Raw genomic sequence first — 24,020 nt, forward strand, 5'->3', positions numbered from 1 at the left:
AGGTCCACTGGAGAACCTAGTGTTAGTGTGGGATGTGCTGAGTGTGAGTGTAGAGATCAGAAGGTTCCTCTTCCAGAACCTTTTACAAAAAAACTAATTAGGATGCAATAAACATAAAAATATACATGGGACATTTGCCAAAATTAATCATTTCACAGGACTTAATGGAAGTTTTAAGAAGTATAAAGGATCTGGTGTTGAACTGATATGTTCTTTCCTGATCATAATGAAATTGAATTAGAAGCCAGGCACCAAAAGGTGGGATTGAACACACTGTTTGCAAACATAAAAATGTTCCCAGCACTAACTCATGGCTAATAAAAAACAATGGAAATCACAAAGCAGAAATTTAGAACTGAATGACATCACTTCTTGGCCTTTTGGCTAAGATCAAGTGTAGAACTGAATGACACTGAAAGTACTACATTTCAAAATTTGCAAAATGTATCTAAAGTAGAATTGAAAGGGAAATTTATAGTCTAAAATGTATTTATTTTAAAATGAAAGATTGAAAATAAAAGAATTTAACTGAAAATGGATATTAAGTGTTCTCTTCCCAAAAAGGAATAACAGACATCAGTTAATATAGAAGAAACAGAGATTTTTAGGGTAAGGAAACTTATGAAAACACACTGCTTTATTATTATTTGTTTTGTAAGTTTAAAACTATTCAAAAACAAAAAGTTTAAAATTTAACTGTAAAAAAAAAAATCAGGAAATACGAACAAAGAAAGAAAAACAGAAAAAATTTTGATAAGAGAGTTGGAAAATAACATTGAGAAAAAAACCTCCCAGTAAACAGAGCCAAGAAACAACTTTAAAAAAATAGGAGATAAAAGATAAGAAATTATAGAACTTGCTGATGAAACCTCACAGCTAAATAACAGGAATTCGTAAGGAAATAGTAAGACAACATATAGAGAAGCAACCATCAATGAAATGATTTAGGAACACATCCCATATCTGAAAGACCCAAGTTTCACTATTAAATGGAGCCAACAATTGGAAAGCTCCATCCCAGACACGTCTTCACAAAATATCAGAGCACTGGAGACCCTATAGCTTCCAGAAAGGAGAAAAGCAAAATGTTTATCAGGAATGTAAAAGAATCAGAACAACATTACACTTTGCCCAGCAACAATGAAAGCTAACACCGAATGGAGCAGTAGCATTCTAAGAAAACACTTCCGGCCGGCGCCGCGGCTCACTAGGCTAATCCTCCGCCTTGCGGCGCTGGCACACCGGGTTCTAGTCCTGGTTGGGGCGCCAGATTCTGTCCCGGTTGCCCCTCTTCCAGGCCAGCTCTCTGCTGTGGCCAGGGAGTGCAGTGGAGGATGGCCCAAGTGCTTGGGCCCTGCACCCCATGGGAGACCAGGAGAAGCACCTGGCTCCTGGCTTCGGATCAGCACGATGCGCCGGCCATAGCGGCCATTGGAGGGTGAACCAACGGCAAAAAGGAAGACCTTTCTCTCTGTCTCTCTCTCTCTCACTGTCTACTCTGCCTGTCAAAAAAAAAAAAAAAAACCATTTCCAATCAACAATTTAACAACCAGCTAAACTAATCAAATAAACATGAAGGTAGGAAAGACTTTTTTTTTTTTTTTTGCAAGACATACAAGATTCCAGTGATTTTTGCTTCTCAAAAAGTGAGAGTAAACCAAGAATGAGGAAGACATGGCATTCAGGCTATGGGGACTGACAAACAAAGAGGGAAGGAAGTCTCCAATATGACTGGTGATGCAAGATCTCGGAAGGACAACTGCACAGCAGGGAGAGAGCAACCACTAGTTTCTAGAATGAATTTCTTCAAGAATAGAAAATTGATAGGCTCTAATGTATATATATATATATATATATATATATACACACACACATATATATATATTTCACAGGTAGAGTTATAGACAGTGAGAGAGAGAGACGGAGAAAAAGGTCTTCCATTATTTGTTTTTATTTTAAATTTTTTTTTATTTGACAGAGTTAGATAGTGAGGGAGAGAGACAGAGAGAAAGGTCCTCCTTCCGTTGGTTCACCCCCCCTCCCAAATGGCTGCCACGGCTGGAGCTGCGCTGGCCCGAAGCCAGGAGCCAGGAGCTTCCTCCTGGTCTCCCATGCTGGTGCAGGGGCCCAAGCACTTGGGCCATCCTCCACTGCCTTCCTGGGCCACAGCAGAGAGCTGGACTGGAAAAGGAGCAACCGGGACTAGAACCCAGTGACCATATGGGATGCCGGCGCCGCAGGGGGAGGATTAACCAAGTGAGCCATGGCGCCGGCCCTCTAATATATATTGACATGTTGTTAGGCTGTTTACACCATGGAGCAAAATTTTATGGGGAAAATTTCCAAACAAAATAAAACACAGGGGAAACATTCAAAACATTGTTATAGGCAAAGATTTTTTTAGATAAGATCAGAAAAACACAGGCAACAAAAGTAAAAATAGACAATGATATTATATCAAGCTAGGAGATTCCGCACAGCAAAGGAAGCAATCAGAAGAGTGAAGAGACAGCCAACAGAATGGGAGAAAATACTTTATTCATATGACAAGGGATTAATGTCCAGAATATATGAGGAAACTCAAACAACAGCAAAAAAAAAACAATTATAAAATGGTAAATGATCTGAACAAATATTTCTCAAAGACATACAAAACAGACAAACAAATGTTCAAATCCTAATTAACAGAGAACTGTAAATAAAAACCACAATGAGGAACCAGGGCTGTGGTGCAGTGGGTTAAAGCCTCGGCCCACAGTGCCAACATCCCATGTGGGTGCCAGTTCAAATTCCAGCTGCTCCACTTCTGATCCAGGTCTCTGTCATGGCCTGGGAAAGCAGTGGAAGATGGCCCAAATCCTTGGGCCCCTGTACCCGCATGGGAGACCTGGAAGAGGCTCCTGGTTCCGGGCTTTGGATCAGCTCAGCTCTGGCCATTGTGGTCATTTGGAGAGAGAACCAGTGTATGGAAGACTTTCTGGCTCTACCTCTCTCTGTAATACTGTCAAGTAAATAAAATAAATCTTTTTTTAAAAATGAGATCATTTAGGATGGCTATTACCAAAAAGACCAAAAATAACAAATAATGGCGAGAGGGGCTGGAGGTGTGGCTCATTTGGTTAATCCTCCACCTGTGGCGCCGGCATCCCATATGGGCACGGGGTTCTAGTCCCGGTTGCTCCTCTTCCAGGCCAGCTCTCTGCTGTGGCCCGGGGAAGGCAGTGGAGGATGGCCCAAGTGTTTGGGCCCTGCACCCCATGGGAGACCAGGAGGAAGCACCTGGCTCCTGGCTTCAGATCGGCATAGCTCCAGCGGTGGTGGCCATTTGGGGGGGTGAACCAACAGAAGGAAGACCTTTCTCTCTGTCTCTCTCCCTCACTGTCTAACTCTGCCTGTCAAATAAAAAAAATTAAAAAATAAAAACAAATAATGGCGAGAATGAGAAGAAAGAGAACTCTTATATGCTGTTGATGCAAATGTAAATTAGTACAGTTATTATGGAATAAAGCATGAGACATCTTTAAAATGTAAAAATAGATCTATTTATGATCCAGGAATCCTACTACTGGGTATATATCTAAAAGTACTGAAATTATTATATCAAAGAGACACCTGAACTCCCATGTTTAATGTGGCACTCTACACAATAGCCAAGATATGGAATCAACTAAGATATCCATCAACTGATGAATGGATAAAGAAAATGTCACACACACACACACACACACATATATAATGGAATATTATTCAGTCACGAAAACGGATGAACTCTTGTCATTTGCAGCAAAATTAATGGAACTGGAGAACATTATGCTAAGGAAAATAAATCATACACAGAAAGATAAATACCATATGTTCCGTCTCATATGTGCAAGCTGAAAAAAGGATTGATCTGAATATAGAATAGTGAATACTAGAAGCTGGGAAGGATGGGGAGCGGGGGAGGAAAAGAGATTGGATAACAGGTACCAAAAAAACAGTTAAATGAAAGGAATAAGCCCTAGCATTCTGCAGTAGTTTACAATAAATCATGATATATTTCATGAACAAAAAGAAGAGAGGAGCTTGAAGCCTTCAAATGTAAAGTGATGACATAGACAGGTAAATGTTAATCATGATTTGAGCAGTATATATTATATGCATTTTTTGAAATATTTCACTTTATCCCATAAATGTATATAATTATTAAAATTCCAAGTTGGGAAGTCAATGACTACTGTTTAAAACTTCACAGGCAAGCATTAGCAGTATAAGTCATGTTTTGAAGATATACCAATTATAAGAATTAGCTAAAAATTTTTAAATGATTGTTTCTGGCAAGCAGGAACCTCAGTTTGATTTAATAAGGGCCTGAAGACACAAAGCAGTGGTGTTGGCAACTATATCGCAGTATATTGGTATAATGTTTATTCTGTTATTAGTTCTGTTGTTAATTTCTTATTGTACATAATTTGTAAATCAAATTTTCTCACAGATATGCATATATCAGGGAAAGCATGGTATATGTAAGGTTCAGTACTACACACAATTCAGCCATCCACTGGAGGTCTTGTATTTCCTACAGACAAGGGGAGCTGTTGTGTAACATTTATAAAAATAAATACTAAATAAAAACAAAAGTACTCCACTGTAAATACATCAGAAGGAAGGGGAATGGAGTAGTAAAAATGAAGTAGAAATAAAAAATACATAGGATAAACAAAAATAGAAACTTAAAAAAGTTTTAGCTCAGATATATCTCTAGTAATATTGATTTAAAAAGCAAGAGAAGGGGTTGGAGGCTGTGGTACAGTGGATTAAGCTGTCACTTGGGATGCCCACACCCCATATCGCGATGTCTGGCTCCTCCACTTCTAAACACGCATCTTGCTACTGTGCCTGGGAAGGCAGCAGATGATGGCCCAACTAGTTGGGTTTCTTCTGCCCAAGTGGGAGATCCAGATGGAGTTCCTCGCTCCTGGCCCAGATTTGGAGTGAACCAGTGGATAGACTCTCTCTCTCTCTCTCTCTCCCTCCCTCCATCTTTCCCCCCAACCTAGTCACCCTATCTTTCAAATAAATAAATCTTTTTTAAAAAAGGGAAAGGGCGTAAGTAAGGAAGATTAGAAATTAAAAGGAAATATAACATCACCAGGAGTTTTCTAAAATTAAAAGACACTATATGAAAAATATATTAATATATTTGAAAACTTAGAGGAAACAATCCCTAAGAAAATATAAATTATAAAAAATTGACTCAGAAACAAGTAGAACATATGAGTTTAACCACTAAATTAAAAAAAAAATTATTTGAGAGGTAGAGAGAGAGAGACAGAGGACAGAGATCCCCCATCCACTGGCTCACTCTCCAATACCTTCAACATCCAGGGCTGGGCCAGTTCAAAACCAGGAACTGAAAACTCAGTTTGGATCTCCCATGTGAGTGGCAGTGTCCCTACCACTCAAGCCATTACCTGCTGCATCCCAGGGTATGCACTGATAGGAAGTTGGAATTAGGAGTGGAGCCAATACTCAAAAACAGGCACTCTGATATGGGGTGTGGTATCCCACCTGGTGTCCCAATTACTATGCCCAAAGTCCACCCTATAACCACCAACATTTTTAAAAGTTGAACTGGGGCCAGGCATTTGGAGCATTGGGTAAGTCTCTTCTTGAGAAATCTGCATCCCATTTGGAAGTCCCTAGGTTCAAGTCCCACCTCTACTTCTGATCCTAGCATTCCTGTTAATGTGAATCCCTAGAGGCAACAGCAGGTGATGGCTCAAGTACTTGGGTCTCTGTCACCCATAAGGGAAACCTGGATAGAGTTTCAGACTATTGACTTTGTCCTGGCCCAGCCCCTGCTGACAGGGTCATTTGGGGAGTGAGCCATCAGCTGGAACATCTCTGTCAGTCAGTCTCTGTCTCTCTGACTTTCAAATACATAAAAATGAATACTTTTTTCAAAAGTTGAACTGGTAATCAGCTGTCTTATCCAAAAGACATCAGGCCCAGTTAATTTTATAGGCAAATTTTATCAGCTCTCTAGGAACATATTCTTCCTCTCTTATTCAAGCTGATCCAGAGAACATAAGAAGGAAAGCTATTGAACTCATTTTATAAGACTAATAAAACCTTGATACCAAAATTAGATTAGGATATTGCAAGAAAAAAAATCTAACTTATAGGGGCAGCACTGTGCATAGCAGGTAAAGCTGCCACCTGCAGTGCATGCATCCCATATGGACACTGGTTTGAGTCCCAGCTGCTCCATTTCTGATCCAGCTCTCTTCCACGGCCTGGGAAAGCAGTAGGAGATGGCCCAAGTCCTTGGGCCCCTGCACCTGCGTGGGAGACCCAGAAGAAGCTCCGGGCTCCTGGCTTCGGATTGGCTCAGCTCTGGCTGTTGCAGCCATCTGGGGAGTGAACCAGCGGATGGAAGACCTCTCTCTCTCTCTCTCTCTCTCTCTCTCTCTCTCTGCATCTGCCTCTCTGTAAATCTACCTTTCAAATAAAATATATAAATCTTTAAAAAAATCAAACTTACAGATCATTCACTTACAATCACTTACAAACATGAATATCCTAAAAATTTATTAAATAAGCCATTAACTTGGAGATGGTGCATATGAAAAATATTTTACACCCATGTATTAGTTTTCTATTGCTGTGTAACAAATTACCATGAAACTTGGTTGTTTGAAACAACATCCATTTATTATCTCACAATTTTCTGCAGGTCAGAAGTTGAGACATAACTTAAGAAGAGGGTCTTATAAAACTGCCGTCAAGTTGTTGGACAGGACTAGGGTCTTATTTGATTCTTGAGGTAGACTTATAAGCTCATGTGGTTGTTGGAAGAATTCATTGACTTGCAGCTGTGGAACTCATGACGGCTTATTTCTTCAAGGTCAACAGGAGAATCTGTCCAACAAGACACTCTTTTCTCATTTTTTAAAGGATTTATTTATTTATTTGAAAGTCAGAGTCACACAGAGAAAGAAGGAGAGGCAGACAGAGAGAGAGAGAGAGTGAGAGAGAGAGAGAGAGAGATCTGCCATTGGCTGGTTCTTTAAAAGAGCTCATCTGACTAGGTCAGGCACACACAGGAAGTCTCTCTTTGTCAAATTGTATTGGTTAGAAGCAAGTTACAGCTTCCATTCACACTTAAGGAGAGGGAATTATAAAAACAAAAAGCATGGTTACCAGGGCCATCTTATAATTCTGCCTACCACAATCAAGTACAGTTTATCCTAGGAATACACTGTGAAAGTAAAAATATCACACAATTTATATAGTGATATTAAAATTCAGCACTCATTCAGAAAAAAGTATTTTAGCAAATTCAGAAAAGAAGGTAAATTATGTAATCTAATAGACATACCAAAATTTATGAAATATATCACTTGGCCTGGGAAGGCAGTGGAGGATGGCCCAAGTGCTTGGGCCCTGCACCTGCATGGGAGACCAGGAGAAGCACCTGGCTCCTGGCTTCAGATCAGCGAGATGCGCCGGCCGCAGCTGCCATTGGAGGGTGAACCAACTGCAAAAAGGAAGACCTTTCTCTCTGTTTCTCTCTCTCTCACTATCCACTCTGCCTGTCAATAAATAAATAAATAAATAAATAAATAAATAAAATTTAAAAAATTTAAAAAAATTAAGAAATATATCACTTGAAAAATTAGAAACTTGCTCATGAAACTTAGGAATAACAGAGACAGCTGCCTTCCTTGTTTAAAAAAATGGACTTTGGTGGGTGTTGTGGTGCAGTAGGTTAAGCTGCCATTTGGGATGCCCACATGCCATATCAGAGTCTGTGGTTTGAGTCCTGGTTACTGTACTTCCCAACCAATTCATGTGCTCAGGCCCCTGCCACCACGTGGGAGACCCAGATGAAGTTCCAAACTCCTGGCTTTGGCCTGGCCCCGCCCCAGCTATTGTAGAGCATTTGGGAAGTGTACCAGCAGATGGAAGAGCTCTAGATGACCTTTTTAGCTATAACACTAAATGTATGTGTGTGTGTGTGTGTGTGTTCTTTTGCAAATATTTTTCTCCCAGACAATGGCTTATCTTTTCTTGATCGCATCTTTTGCAAAACAGAAAATTTTAATTTTTTGAGAGGCAGAGAGAGAGAGAGAGAGACATCTCCTACCTGATGTTTCCCTTTCCAAATGGTTAAAATACCTGGGAATGGGCCAAGGCACAAGCCAGGAACCAGGAACTCAATTCAGATCTCCTGGGTGTGTTAAGAGAGACCCAATACTTGAACCACCACCAATGCCTTCCAGGATTTACATTAACAGGAAACTGGAATCATGAGTTGGAATTGGGTATCAAACCCAGACACTCTCTGATGTGAGGCTTGCAAATCTAAACGAGTGTCTTAACCACTATGCTAAATGCCTCTCTCATAAAATTTTAATTTTAACAAGGTCCATGTTACTAATTCTTTCTTGCATGGAATGTCCATTTAGTGTTACAGCTAAAAATATCATCTAGATTTTCCCTTATATAATTAAGAAGGTTATAGTCTTGAGTTTCACATTTAGGTATTTGATTTCACATTATTTCTTTGTGAAGGTATAACGTCTGAGTACAAATAATTTTAAATGTGGATGTCTAGTTTTTCCGGAACCATTTGTTGAAATGACTATCTTTGCTCCTTTGTTAAGTATCATTTAACCCATTTCTGGGTTCTATATTCTGTTCCAGTGATTTATTCATCTGTTCTTTCACCAATGCCACGCTATCCTGATTCCTGTAGTTTTACAGTAAGTCTTGAAGTTAGATAGTGCCAGTCCTCTGATTTTGTTCTTCAATATAGTGAAACTGTTTGGGGGACTTTTTTCCTCTCCATATAAGTTGTAGAATCCATTTATCAATATTCACAAAGTAACTTGTTGGGATTTTTATTGGGATTTAATTGAATCTATAGATTAAACAGGGAAGAACTGACATCTTAACAATACTGAGTATTCCTATTCATGAAAATAAAATATCCATTTATTTAGTTTTTTCTATGATTTTTTTCCCATCAGATTTTTTAAATGTTTCCTCATATAGATCTTGTAAATATTTTGTTATTAGTAAATTTTCATTTTGGAGGCACCTAGCATATCAGTTGTAATTATTTTTTCTATATTTTAAAGCTCTTTTTCCAGGATTTGCAATATATATACACTTACAGGTAATCCAGGGCCACTTTCAAATTTTTTTATGGTTGCATGAGTACTTTATAATAACAAAATAATCTTAATTCCTTCCCTCTACACATTGTATAACTGAACTATTCATTTCACTTATATATAAGCATGCATAAGCATATATGAGAGGTCCAAAAGTTCACAGAAAATGAATATTATAAAAATTATGCATGGATTTTGAGTTTTTTTCACCAAACTGAAATTATCTTTTAATTCCATTTCTTCAAACTTTCTGAAGTACCTTTGTGTATAATCAAATACATTGTTGCTATTATTATCTTAAACAAAATATTATCTATTAAATCTTTTAAGATTAAGACAAGTGAGTTTTATTTTACCTTCACTCATTCCTTCCAAAATGTTCTCCCTTTCTTTACATAGGTTTGAGTTTTCAAGCTTCATAATTTTCTTTCTCCCAAAAACAACTTTTAATATTTCTTGCAAGGTATGTCTGTTGGTGATAATTTCCCTCAGTGTTTGTTTGAGAGAGCCTTTATTTCTCCCTTACTTTTGCAGCATAATTTTGCAGAGTGCAGAACGGTGGATTTTTTGCTCTCTTAACAATTTTAAATGCTTCACTCCACTCTTCATCTTTCTTGCATGTTTTCTGAGATGTCAGATGTAATTCTTACTTTTGCCCCTCTATAAAATTATTACACAATTTACACATGAATCAAAACATCACATGGTACCTCATAAGTATGCACAAAATTACATGTTAAAAAATTTTAAAAATAATGTTTTTCTCCCTCTGACTTCTTTCTGGTTTTTTTCATTATTATTGATTTTCTGTAGTTTGAATATGACATTCCTATGTGCAATTGGGTTTCTTTTGGCATTTATCCTGTTTGGTGATCTTTGAGCTTCCTAGGTCTGTGATTTGGAAACTGACATTAATTCGAGGGTATTTATTCAGGTATAATATAATTTCAGATATAATATTCAGATATAATATAATATAATTCAGATATAATTTCAGATATTTATTCTGCTCCTTTTTCTCTTTTTCTTCCGGTATTCCCATTATTCATATGTTACATCTTTTGTAACTGTTTCATAGTTCTTACATATGCTGTTCTGGTTTCTCAGTCTTTTCTCTTTGCTTTTCAGTTTTAGGGGTTTCCACTGAGATGTCCTCAAGCTCAGAGATCCTTTATTCAGCCATGCCCAATCTACTAACGAGCCCATCAAATACATTTTTCATTTCTGTTACACTGTTTTTGGTTTTTAGCATTTCTTTTTGGTACTTTCTTAGGATTTTCATCTCTAAATTTACATTGCCCATCTGTTCTTGCATGCTGTCTACTTTATTCACTAGGAACCTTGACATATTAATCATATTTGTTTTAATTTCCTGGCCTCATAATTCCAACACCCTTGCCATATATAAACATTATTTATTTTTCTTTGAAAGTGTACTGGTGGTCCTTGGAGGTATAAGATACAAGAAAAATAAAAGAGATAAGACAGCTCAAATGGGACCATCAAGTTGTCTTTATTTGCAGATGGCAGGTTGCCTGTAGAGAAAATTTGAAGATGCATAGTCTTTGAATTTGTAAATATGTTCAGCAAAGTTGTAAAATACAAAATACATGAAAATCGATAGCATCCTTAGGCACTAGTAGCTGCCAATTAGGTGGGAAAAGTATGAGGGGGAAGTCTATTGACAAATAGCAATAAAACCACAAGGTGCTTAGCATTACTTCCTTCAAAATACATGGAAAAACATTGAGATAAAATGTATATGTGCCGGTGCCACGGCTCAATAGGCTAATCCTCCGCCTACGGCGCCGACACCCCGGGTTCTAGTCCCGGTTGGGGCGCCAGATTCTGTCCCGGTTGCCCCTCTTCCAGGCCAGCTCTCTGCTGTGGCCCAGGAGTGCAGTGGAGGATGGCCCAAGTCCTTGGGCCCTGCATCCACATGGGAGATCAGGAGAAGCACCTGGCTCCTGGTTTCGGGTCAGTGCCGTGCACCAGCCACAGCACGCCGGCCGCAGCAGCCATTGGAGGGTGAACCAACGGCAAAGGAAGACCTTTCTCTCTCTCTCTCTCTCTCTCTCTCTCTCACTGTCCGCTCTGCCTGTCAAAAAAAAAGTATATGCACATATTGAAATATAATAAGGAAGAGAAATGCACAGAGAAATACATGATGGGACTTCAAAAGGTTCATGGGAAAGTAGAATTCAAAAATAAAAATTTAAAACATAAACTTTACTTCTCAACATAATCTCCATCAAGTTCAAGAAACTTTTGTAAGCAATGATACCAGCCATTTAGTCCAGCCCTAAATAACTGAAGGTCCTGAAAGATTAGCCATGTTAATGAAGTACTGTCTATATTATAAACTGAAGATAAATGGGTGTTCTTTAGGGATTTTTTAAAAAGATTATTTATTTATTTATTTGGCAGGTAGATTTATGACAGTGAAAGAGAAAGAGAGAAAGTCTTCCTTCCGTTGGTTCACTCCTCAAATGGCCGCAATGGCCAGAACTGCACCAATCCGAAGCCACAAGCCAGGAGTTTCCTCTAGGTCTCCCATGCGGGTTCAGGGGCCCAAGCACTCAGGCCATCCTCCACTGCCCTCCCGGGCCACAGAGGAGAGCTAGATTGGAAGAGGATCAACCGAGAATAGAACCGGTGCCCATAGGGATGCCAGCACTGCAGGCAGAGGATCAACCTAGTTTTAAGATTAGTAAACAGAAAGAAGTCATAGGCAGATAAATCAGGACTTCTAGGTAGATATCCAATAATTTCTCTTTGAAATTCTCACAAAATTGCCCTTGTTTAATGAGAGGAATGAGAAGGAGCATTTGTCCTGGTGGAGAAGGACTCTCCAATGAAGTTTTCCTGAGTGTTCTTCCAAAGCTTTGGATAACTTTCTCAAAATAATAAGCAGATGCATGATAAGCAGATTTAATCACTTTTTGATGCCCCCAGAAAGTCAGCAAGCAACATGCCTTGAGCATCTCAAAAGACTATTGCCATGATCTTTGCTTTTGACTGGTCCGTTTTTGCTTTGACTGGATGATTTCTCCTTGGTAACCATCGTTTTGGTTGTGCCTTATCTTCAGGACTGTACTGTTAAAGCCAAGTTTCAGCTTCTGTTACAGTTCTTCAAAGAAATGCTTCAGAATCTTGATCCCGTTTGTTTAAAATTTCCATTGAAAGTGTCTGTCTACAGCTGATCTGAGTTCAACAGTTTTGGCATTCATGAAGCAGGAAGTTTCCTTTGCTTAAATATTCTAATCAGAATTGTGTAAACTGGACCAATTGAGATGACTATAGTGTTTGCTATTGTTTCTGCTGTTAATTGTCTGTCCTCTTCAATTATGGCACAAAGAAGATTAAGGTTTTCCTCACAAATTGATGTGAATGTTTCACCACCGTGAGTTTCATCTTCCATATCACTGGACTAGTCTTAAAACGAGTTATACATTTGTAAACTTTTGAATTCTTTGGGGGCATTGCCCCCAAAAACTTTTTGTAAAGTATCAATGATTTTATCATTCTTACACTCAAGCTTTGTCATAAACTTGATCCGTGTTCTTGCTTCAATTTTAGAGGAATTCATGTTGCTCTGATGGGGGGGGGGGTCTTTTCAAACTGATATCTTATCCTTTGTAGTGCTCAAACTAGATATTATTCAAATATGTTATAACAAGTTCGTGAATTTATTTTGTGCAAAAATAACTTGAAATCTGTGCATAGTTCTTCCATAATATGCACTTTCCATGAATTTAAAAAATAGTTATTTATTTGAAAGGCAGAATTATAGAGAGGCAGACACACACACACACACATACAAATCTTCCATTCACTGGTAAACTCCCTAGATGGCCACAATGGTCAGGGCTGGGCCAGGCCAAAACCAGGAGCCAAAAGCTTCTTCCAGGTCTCCCATGTGGGCTGCAGGGGTCCAAACACTTAGACAATCTTCTGCTGCTTTTCCCAGACCATTATCAGGGAGCTGGATTAGAAGTGGAGCAGCTGGGATACAAACTGGCTCCTATATTGGATGCTGGCCTCCCAGGCAACAGCTTTGCCTGCTTTATCCTGACACAGTGCAGGCTCCCTTTCCATGAACTTTTGATGAATCCTTGTGTGTACTATTGTTCATGAATTAGAAGACTCACTATAATAAAATATCAATTTTATAAACTAATCACTTCAATTCAATTTCAATATCAGTACAAACATTGGTGTATTTTAGAACTTGATAACCTTATCCTGAAGTTTATTTTGGAAGATAAAAAGGGAAAATTAGCCAAGAAAATTTTGGATAACAGTTATGAATGAATTTGCCTTATCAGATATCAACATATCATAAAGCCAAATACTATCAATGTAGCATAATATTGGCAGATAAATGGAGCAATGGAATCAAATTGAGAGCTCAGTAACAGAGCTACATTTATGAAATATGAAATCTGTAAGAAGCAAATGAATGGGAAAAGAATTCAGCAGATGGTGTGAATACCATGCTCAGCCCTTTGATCTCCTTCTACCTATATGTACATTTTTTGGAACTATGATTCACCCGTTTGAATTCAAATAGTAATTCTCAATCTTGGGCTCTAGGCCTTTTTATTCAATTGCTTATTAGAAATACGCTCCTGGACTTCAAAACACGCAGACTAAATTTATTATCTTGTCCTATAAATCTGTTCTCATTCATGTATTTCTTAACTCAGTTATGAGAATCACCCTTTCCTTTATTAAATAAGCCAGAACTCCCTGGAAGTCTTCCTAGACCAATATTTCCCAAAGTGAGTTTGAGGCAAACCCAACAGAACAGGATATTAATATATGCTTTACAAAAATAAAAGTTCTTTGATAAAATAAAGTTTTGGACTGTTAGATGAAATAATAATAAACAGTTTCCCCCTGTCAAATTAGTAATCAGAACACTTACTATTCCAGTGTGCACCTAAGAGGGTAACACTGTTTTAAAAACTTGTGTTGTAATAGAACTCTTTTTTTAAAAAAATAAAATGTCTTGCTGGACTAATTTTCTAAGGAGTTTAGAATGTGTTGTCCTCTCTTTACCTCCCCCACCCCAATATTCATTAATGCTGTTTTTATTTTACTGCCTAAGCATCATAGGACTTCTCCCTTTAATGGTCACTGGCCTTTGAACATTCAGTTTCATTTCCTTTATCTCAAGTCTTCCTTCACACAGCTGCCAGTGATGATCCAAGTTACAAAAACGACTTTGTTATTGCCCTACTTAAAGCACTTCAAGAGCCCCTCATTTCAGGATAAAGCTCAAGGTTCCTTCAGCAGCACCATTTACTCATCAGCCCCATGCCGCTGTTCCTGTGCAATACTTCCCTCCCCAATGAAAATGAAGCACCTGCTGGAGTTTAGGGTACCCCATCCCCAAATACAGCATCTTGCCATTTGAGAAAACAGAAGAAACAAGAAGGTCACCCTCATCTGTCCTTGCCCTTCTTTCTCAAATCAGGTCATAAAACCTAAAGAGCTACCCTCCTGTATTAGAGTTATCCAGAGAAATAGAATAGCCAGAGAAATAGCAATAGAATAGAATATCAAAAGAGAGACAGAGAGAGAGAAGAGGGAATTTATTATGGGAATTAGTTCACGTAATTATGGAGGCTGAGAGGTCTCATAAGATACCTCCTGAAAACTACAGAACCAAGGAAGCCAATGGCATAAACTTGAGTGTTGAGTCCAAAGGCCTGGGAACCAGAGGAGTTGATGGTGCAACTCTTAGTCCAAAGCTGAAATCTTGGGGAACGGGGAGTCCCCTTTGGACATTTGGAGTCCAAAAGCCTGAGGACCAAGAGTTCTGATGTCTGAGGGCAGAAGAAAATGGATGGCCTAGCTCCAGAAGAGAAAATGTGCTTGTCCCTTATTCCACTTTTATGTTCTCTCTGGGCTCCCAGCAGATCAGATAACGCCTACCCACACTGGTGAAGGCAGATCTCCTTTACTCCATCGACTGATTCCAACACCAACCTCTTCCAGAAGAAACACTCTCACAGATACACTCAGGCATGTTTTACCAACTATCTTGGTATCCCTTAACCTAGTCAAATTGACACCTAAAAGGAACCATCTCACCTCTCTTTTCCCAGAGGAAGAGAACATCCATATCTCTAAAGACACTGGGAACACAGAGAAGAATCTAAAGAAACAGGTGTTGCTAAATTTCCCTGAGTTTATTACCATTAGATCAGATCCTTTTTTCTTCTAATCATATTTCCCCATGACTACCCATTTATTCATCAAACCTAGCATAAAAGTACACAAGTGCAACTGCTTCGTCATGTCTTCATTTCTCTCTAAAATCTCCTGTGTCACATAAGCTTATATTAAATGTATGCTTTTATCTGTCAATATGTCTTTTGTTATAGACGCCTTGGCTGTGAATCTAGGATGGGTAGAGAATAGAATATTTTCTTCCCATCTATAGCTCACCACGCATAATCCAGTACTCATTTTCCCCTTACTATTCCCAGTAAATGCTGCAATACATACTGTATATTATGTCTAAGGATAGTGGGTTCCACTTGCTGGCCTGGATTTGAAATCTAATTGAGAAACCAATAACATTAAGTTTAAAACAATTATCAAATAATAAGGTTATTAGCCTGGAGTATGGGTTTATGTCCAAGTCTTGATGCCTGGCTAATTGAGCCCTGTGCATCTGTGTAATGAAATCTGATAAGACTTTTTCATAAGAAATGTGTGTTCTTCCCTGATTTAAAAATATGTGAACATCATGTGGGCTGTTTTTTCTATGACTAACTATAAATCTGATTCATCTAGTCTTTGGCAAAATATCTCTTTATCTTATCTTTATGAGCTCTCCTTATTATAGTGAAGTCATATTGACATTAAAAGCCCTGATATCCCATGATTACATTAAAATTAAGCATTTTCTTCATTGAAAGACACCATGAGGAGGATGTAAAACAAGCCACAGAGTGGTAAGAGACATTTACAAAATATCTGACAGACAAAGGGCTTTGATCTAGAATACACAAAGAACTGCTGTAAGTCAATAGGAAGAAGTCAGATAGCCCCACAGAAAAGTGAGCGAAGATTTAAGCTACCACTTAACAAAAGAGGAAATTCATTTGTACAATATACATGAAAAAAATACTCATCCCCACTGGAAGTCAGGCAAGCACAAATTTAAACCAGAATAAGGTAACATTGTGTTTAATATTAAGAGAGCTGACAATATCAAGCTTCACTGAGAACATGAAACAAAAATCGCTCTTAGACATTGCTGGTGGGACTGTAAATTGGTACAACCACACAACCACTTTGTAAAACTGGCAGTGTTTGCTAAAGCTGAAATATAACTTGATGCCCCAACAATATTACTCCTGGATAGAAATCCATCAGAAATGTATATGTAGGTGCATCAAGATGAAGGAAGCAAGGTAAATATTCACCAACAGTAGAACGGATAAAGGAATTGTGGAATATTGTGTTCATATTGTGGAATGCCACATAGGAAATAAAATGAAAAATATATCACAAATAAGATCAATCTCACAAACATAATACTGAGGGAAAAAAGCAGCACACTGAAGAATGTAAAAAATTGTATTTAAGAGAGTGACCAAGCTCATGTTTAGTATTTTGGTGTGTGTGTGTGTGTGGGTGGGTGGGTGGGTGTGTGTGTGTTAAAACTGTAAGGAAGAGCAAGGCAATGATCACAAAATTCAAGAAAGTTGCTACTTTGGAGGAAGAAGGGAGATTGGGATTGGACAGACACATGGCGTTATGGAAAGAAGAATCACAATATGGGAAATATTTCATTTCTTGGTCTAGATGTCAGTTATACTGGTGTTAATAAATAATAATTTCTTACACTGTACATCCTCATTTATGTACTTTTAAAATTTTTATTTTAGTTCATAGTAAAGAAGTTTCAAAATACTAATACCTGGACTACTAATGTCTAGCAGAATTTCTGAATTGGGGGGAAGCATGTATCTGTCTTTTTTTTTTTTCTTAAAAAAAAGACTTATTTATTTGAAAGGCAGAGTGATGGAGAGAGAGAGAGAGACAGAGAGAGAAAGAGGTCTTGCATTTGCTGGTTCACTCCAGAAAAGGCCCCAAAAGCCAAGGTTGGGCCAGGTCAAAACCAGGAGCCAGGAACTTCATCCAGATCTCCCACGTGGGTGTCAGGGGCCCAAGCAGTTGGACCTTACCAGGCACGTTAGCAGGGAGCTGGATTGGAAGTAGAACAGCTGGGATGCAAACCGGCACTCCCATATGGGATACGTCCATTGCAGGTAGCTTAAGTTGCTGTGCCACAATGCCAGTCCCAACTGTCTTTTTAAAAAGCCTCCTAAGTAAGGTACCTTTCTCTGAAGGGAGGAGAGAACTTCCACTTTGACTATGACCCTATCGGAATAAGATCAAAGTCAGTGAACCCTAAAGGCTTCCATAGCCTTGGCAACTCATGACTAGAGCCTAGGGAGATTACTGATGCCGTAAACAAGAGTGTCAAATTGTTAAGTCAACAACAGGAGTCACTGTGTACTTACGTCTCATGTGGGATCTGTCCTTAATGGGTTGTCTAATGTGAAGTGATGCTATAACTAGTACTAAAACAGTATTTTACACTTTGTGTTTCTGTGTGGGTGCAAACTGATGAAATCTTCACTTAGTATATACTGAATCGATCTTCTGTATATAAAGATAATTGAAAATGAAAAGAAAAAAAAAACCTGGTGTTAAATTGGAAATGGCATAGAAAATTAATCAAATTTTTAAAAATATCATGTAAGATCTCTGTCTTTAATGTGCTGTACACTGTTATTTAATCCTATAACTAGTACTCCAACAGTATTTTTTTCACTTTGTGTTGCTATGTGGGGGCAAACTGTTGAAATCTTTACTTAATATATACTAAACTGATCTTCTGTATATAAAGAGAATTGAAAATGAATCTTGATGTGAATGGAAGGGGAGAGGGAGCGGGAAAGGGGAGGGTTGCGGTGGGAGGGAAGTTATGTTGGGGGGGGGGGAAGCCATTGTAATCCATAAGCTGTACTTTGGAAATTTATATTCATTAAATAAAAGTTAAAAATAAAAAAAAGCCTCCTAAGTAGTCGAGGCTGGAAACTGCTGTTTTAGGATGATTAAACTTTCTCAAATATTGGGTTTTCATCTACTGACATCATCTGAACTGAAGACTCAGTTCTCTGGTAGGTTCTGAAATACAAGTATTCTATAATGTTAATGAAAATCCCTGCCATGCTGGTTAGTGATATTTTCACGTTTATGCCTCACTTCCTCACACACACACCTTGACGGCAGGGAGCAGACTCCTTCCTGTTTGTCCACTCTGCAGTGCCCAGCACAGTGCTTTTTGGTAAACTTATTTGTACAATATACACGAAAAAAATACACATCTCCACTGGAAGTCAGGCAAGCACAAATTTAAACCCAAAAGTCCTCAAAAAGCTGTTTTGAGCCCCCAAAAGCTGTCTACCAAACCTATGAATCAATGTGGACGGCTGAGCACTAGGAGAAATACTAAGGAAGTAAAGAGAAAAGAAGGGCGAGGTAGGAGAACCAGCATTTCAGAGAGTTCCACCCTCTTGTGCCAATTCCTTTCTCCTTGTTGAAGAGCCACTTGGCAGAGAGATTCTATCCCTGGGTGGTTAGCCTCTGCCAGCTCCTTGTGCTAGACAGGGGTTCGCACTCTTAGCTTTCTCCTTGCCTCTTCTGAGAGCCAATCCAAACAAAACTATGCCAGGGAGACAGAGAAACTCAAAGGGACTCACAGAGGCATCATTTCAGGAGAAAGGCCAAGTGAGGTAGAATCCGATCCAAAAATTCATCGAAACCTTTAGGTGCAAAGCTGCCCACCATCTCAGGTCTGTGCATGGGGGATGCTTTAAAGGGACCCTTTCCTCATATCCAAAAAATATCCTGCGACTTAGAACAAAAATGGCCAAAATCCAATGTGGTATCTATGCCGGGTGCTCCCGTTAGCTGGAATCTACCTGTTCTGAGGAAACGGATCGCCTAACAGGAACTATAGTGTTAATGACCATTAAGAGTGTCTCATAGATTTTTCCAAGACAGATGCCATTCACATTTGAACAGCTGCTTTCAATACTGTACAACCAGAGGGGGTGATTAGAGCTGGGGAATTCAGACACTGGGGTAGTGTGGTGAATCCATGAAATATTTTGTGGGGAGGGGTTAGGACCCCTCAAACCACAATATATAATTTTGAGTTCCCACAGACTGACTCTACACTTAGAAAGCAACATGGCAAATGGCCAATTCCTTCTTTGGGACTCGTGCATAAGTTCTGCCTCTTAGCCCCTATCATAGAGTCAGTCTAAGTCTTTACTTCCAACTCTCATGGACCTTCAACAGGCTGGCTTATCCTACCCTATCCCTTGCCTCTGTCCCTGCCTAGAACTGCACATCCCTCTTCTGTACCCTGATTTTATCCAAGTACCTTCCTCAAATCTAACTCAGGCCCCCTGCATTCAGAAAATCTTACAGATGATTATCAATTTCTTTCTCTGAATTCCATACCTTTTATAGTCCAATTAGTTATTCATTCCATTAACTTTAAAAATATTTTTAAAGATGTGTTACTTGAAATTCAGAGTTACAGAAAGAGTGGGAGACAGAGAGAGAGAGAGAAAGAGAGAGAGAGAGAGAGAGAGAGGTCTTCCATGTGTTGGTTCACTTCGCAAATGGCCGCAACTGCCGGAGCTGGGCCAGGCCCAAGCCAGGAGCCAAGAGCTTCATCTGGGCCTCCTACGTGTGTGCAGGGGTCCAAGCACTTAGGCCATCTTATGCTGCTTTCCCAGACGCATTAGCATGGAGCTGGATATGAAGTGGAGAGCACTCCAGAAACTGTAGGGAAATAATTGTGCCTCAGATAATTGTGTATGAGAGAAGTGGTCAGCAAACTGTTCCTGTAGAAGAACAAGATAGTGAATATTTTAGGCTTTCACTGCCACAGTGTCTCCATCGCAGCTAAGTAGTCAACTCTGGCATAATAAAGTGAAAGCAGTCATATATAATATGTAAATGAATAAACATGGTTGTGTTAAAATAAAACTTTATTTACAAAAACAGGCATGGGACTAGATTTCTCCTGAGAACCTCCATTAGTGGCTCTCTGGTCTAGCTGGTGCTCCTCCAGGTTATCTGGCCCCAGTTCTATAGGAGCTATTTTACAATTGTCTAAATTGCAAATAACTGATAACAATATAAAATAATCCTTATTCATAGACATGCGAAACATCTGTCCTATCTGGTAGAGGTTTAATTGACTTCCTTCTCCAACTGTGGAATAAACCAGTTTAGCCACTATTTGTATAGTCGCTTCAATATTCCTGAAAAAATAGGTATTCACATATCTATTCTTTGTATTCTCCTTCAAATTGGTTATAGCAGCTGCCTAGTCCCCTCATTATAAGTTAAATAAAATCTTTTATTTATTTATTTATTTATTTTTGACAGGCAGAGTGGACAGTGAGAGAGAGAGAGACAGAGAGAAAGGTCTTCCTTTTCCATTGGTTCACCCCCCAATGGCCGCTGCGGCCAGCGCACTGCAGCCAGCGCACCGCACTGATCCGAAGCCAGGAGCCAGGTGCTTCTCCTGGTCTCCCATGTGGGTGCAGGGCCCAAGGACTTGGGCCATCCTCCACTGCCTTTCCGGGCCACAGAAGAGAGCTGTACTGGAAGAGGGGCAACCGGGACAGAATCCTGCACCCCGACCGGGACTAGAACCCGGGTTGCCGGTGCCACAGGTGAGGATTAGCCTAGTGAGCCACAGCGCCAGCCAAAATCTTTTATTTTGTAACTGTATGAGAGTCAAAATTCTACCAAATTTTAGGGAAAATTTCAATGGACCAGATACCACTCTGCCATGCAAATAGAGGTGGGGCCCCAGCGTGAAATAAGGCATAGTTTCTGGATTGCTCATTCTCTTTGTGCTCTAACAGAACACTTACTCTCTTAAGGACAGAAACGCCTCATGCCCGCTTCAGTAAAGACTTGCTGGTTAATTGCTTATTGGGTTAATTTCTTTCTACAGAATTTTTTTCTTTTATTTTCTGAACCAAATAGTTGCAGTATTGCTACAAAAAGGGAAAAGGATTTCATTTTCGGAGGCAGTTAGCAAAGCTAACCTGTGTTTGAGAACTCAGCAAAACGGTACCTCCAATCAAGGGCTTAACGTTAACTGGAACCGTGAACATTTTTGGCCTTGGAGGAAATGAATATCACATTCTTGCCAGCTCAAATGTACAAAATTAAACCTTGTGGTTTTATCTATTTTTTTAGGTCTTTCAGAAAGAACAAAAGGCCAACTAAACCTTCCTTTTATCTTTGCCAACAAAAATTCTTTAAACTTATATGGTGTATTACTATTTCATTTGAGGTGTTTTAAATGCCTGGAAAATGTTTAACCTCATAACCACCTTGGGATACGAATGAGTATCATTTATCCCCATTTTGAAGGCAAAGAAACTGAGGAGTGTGGCTCACAAGATTTTCCCACAGCCGCAGACAAGGCCATAGAAATGGCAGTCAGACTTTTTGAATTCCAGGGCGATCCTCTAAACTTAAGCCAGTACATACTCCAACCTCCACTTCCTTTACAGCCATTGGAAAAAGCTAAGCTTGTTGTTGGTGGACATGGCAAAGGCATGACCTTAAAAGTCTCATAAACTCCCAAATTTTCATAAAATCCTTGGGAATTTATATGCATTTTTACAGCAAATGGTGTTGTGATTACTAGCACTTCAGTGTAACTGCCATTTACTCTGAAAATGTCACAGCCCCCCATGCTTCATTAATAACAGTGTTCAGGCTGAAGATGAGAGTCTGCTGAGTTTTGCTCTGCTTTCAGTATGTTAACTATAAATCATCGTGTCCACACAGTCACATGTGTGACTGACTGCTCGTGCCAGAATTATTCACAACAGCCAAAATGTAGAAATAACCCAAAAGTCCATAAACTAATGAACAGATATACAAACTCCATAAAATGGATAAAATACATATGAACAATTGGATACTACATGGCAATAAAAAGAATGAAGTACTGAGATATGTGACAACATGGATGAACATTGGAAACATGAAAAGTTTAAGAGGCTAAATACAAAGGACCACATATTTTATAATTCAATTGAAAGGAAATATTCAGAAAAGTCCAATCTATAAGACAAAAAGTAGACTGTTAGTTACATAGGGCTGGATATGGGAAGGGGAAGTAATGGGTAATGAGTGATGGAAATGTTCTAAAATTGGATGGTGGTAGTGGTGGTGCAACTCTGTAGATATTCTAACAATCATTGAATTGTACACTGAAAATGGATGGATTTTGTGGCACATGAACTGTACCTCAATAAATTCTTCAATAAATGAATAAATTGTTTCATAATGACTGCCCCCACATAGACCTCTACCCTTGAGTGATCCACAAGAATATCAAAGAAACAAATTGCCTTTGCAAAGACACCAGGAATCATTTAGTAACATTTTAAGTTCGACTTTTAGGACAATAATATAGGTATCATGGAATTCAAAGCTTCAATGCAGTGATCTGAGTGCAATTTCACCACAGGTGCGCAGCGTAATAGGGTGTTAATTGGGAAGCCCGTGAACACCTCCTCCACAGGCAGCCCAGAAAGCTGTGCCAACATTTGCTGGTGAATGGAATAATTCAAGCGCCAAACCCATGATCAAAACTTAAGAGAAATTTAACCTGTTTTTATTCTGCAGCCATTACCACTCAAAATGACTTATAGCCCATTTTAATTGGAGCAGAAGGCTTCTTGACTTCACCACTAATCAGAACCACTTCAGGTTTTGGAATTGTTTCTACACTATGGAAGGAAAACAAGAGAACTAAATGAAGGGCTGAGGTTTTACAACAGAAGTAACTCCGCCACATCGAGCAGGTTGGTCTATTTAGCAAGAATAAGAAAAGGTCTTGCTAATTCCCCAAGAAATCAGATGTCCACAGTTGTTACAGATAACAGAAGCAGGGCTAGCTGATAATACACCTAACTTCTCAGGTAATGTCTGTCCATTGTTTCTCCCAAACTCCCAGGTGCAGCTGCGAGGGTAGAAGATGGTGACCTACTCTTTGGGAAGGTAGCTTAAGACTCTGTGGAACTGAGAGAGCCTTTTACAAGAAATTAGCATTTTTATTGAGGGTCCTGGAGTTCAAAGTCATGCTTCTTTAAATTGACCTGTATCTCCACCCCCTTCCAGGAAGACTCCAAACAACAAGCAATCTGTTACTCTTCAGAGACAAAAGACACTGGCTCAACAACACAATGATTTTGAAAAGCCTCCATGACTTTCCCTAGGTGGAAAAGTCTTGCACTTTTAGAGGAAAAATGGCTTGAAATAAAAGGCTTCTGAGTGATTTTTATTAACTAGAGATAGCTTTCTGAGAGCCCTAGTCTCATCCAAAAAGTAGAGGATAGCAATCTTGTTCTCTTTAACCCCCCTTGGTACATAAGTATATCATATGCCTAAGAAAAAACAGAAAAAAGTTCTTTCTTTTTTCCAACAATATGTGTAGGAAAAAATCTAAAACAACACACAAATTTAAGAAGCATAACTAGACTTCAAAAAGTATCAGACTTGCCCTATGGAAAAGGCAATGTTTCCCACAAACATTTCCAATTGCTGATCCCAATACAACACTGAACAAAATCACTGAATCTCAAATCCCTACAACCAATCAACCAGTCTCCCTGAGAACACAGAAAAATTGCCCTGTCCTTGGCCTAATGCCAAGTACAACTTGCTATACTGAAACATATGAAAAAGTCTCAGCATTTACTGTATTTA

The sequence above is a fragment of the Lepus europaeus genome, chromosome X (assembly GCF_033115175.1).
Source record: "Lepus europaeus isolate LE1 chromosome X, mLepTim1.pri, whole genome shotgun sequence".
Taxonomy (NCBI): domain Eukaryota; kingdom Metazoa; phylum Chordata; class Mammalia; order Lagomorpha; family Leporidae; genus Lepus; species Lepus europaeus.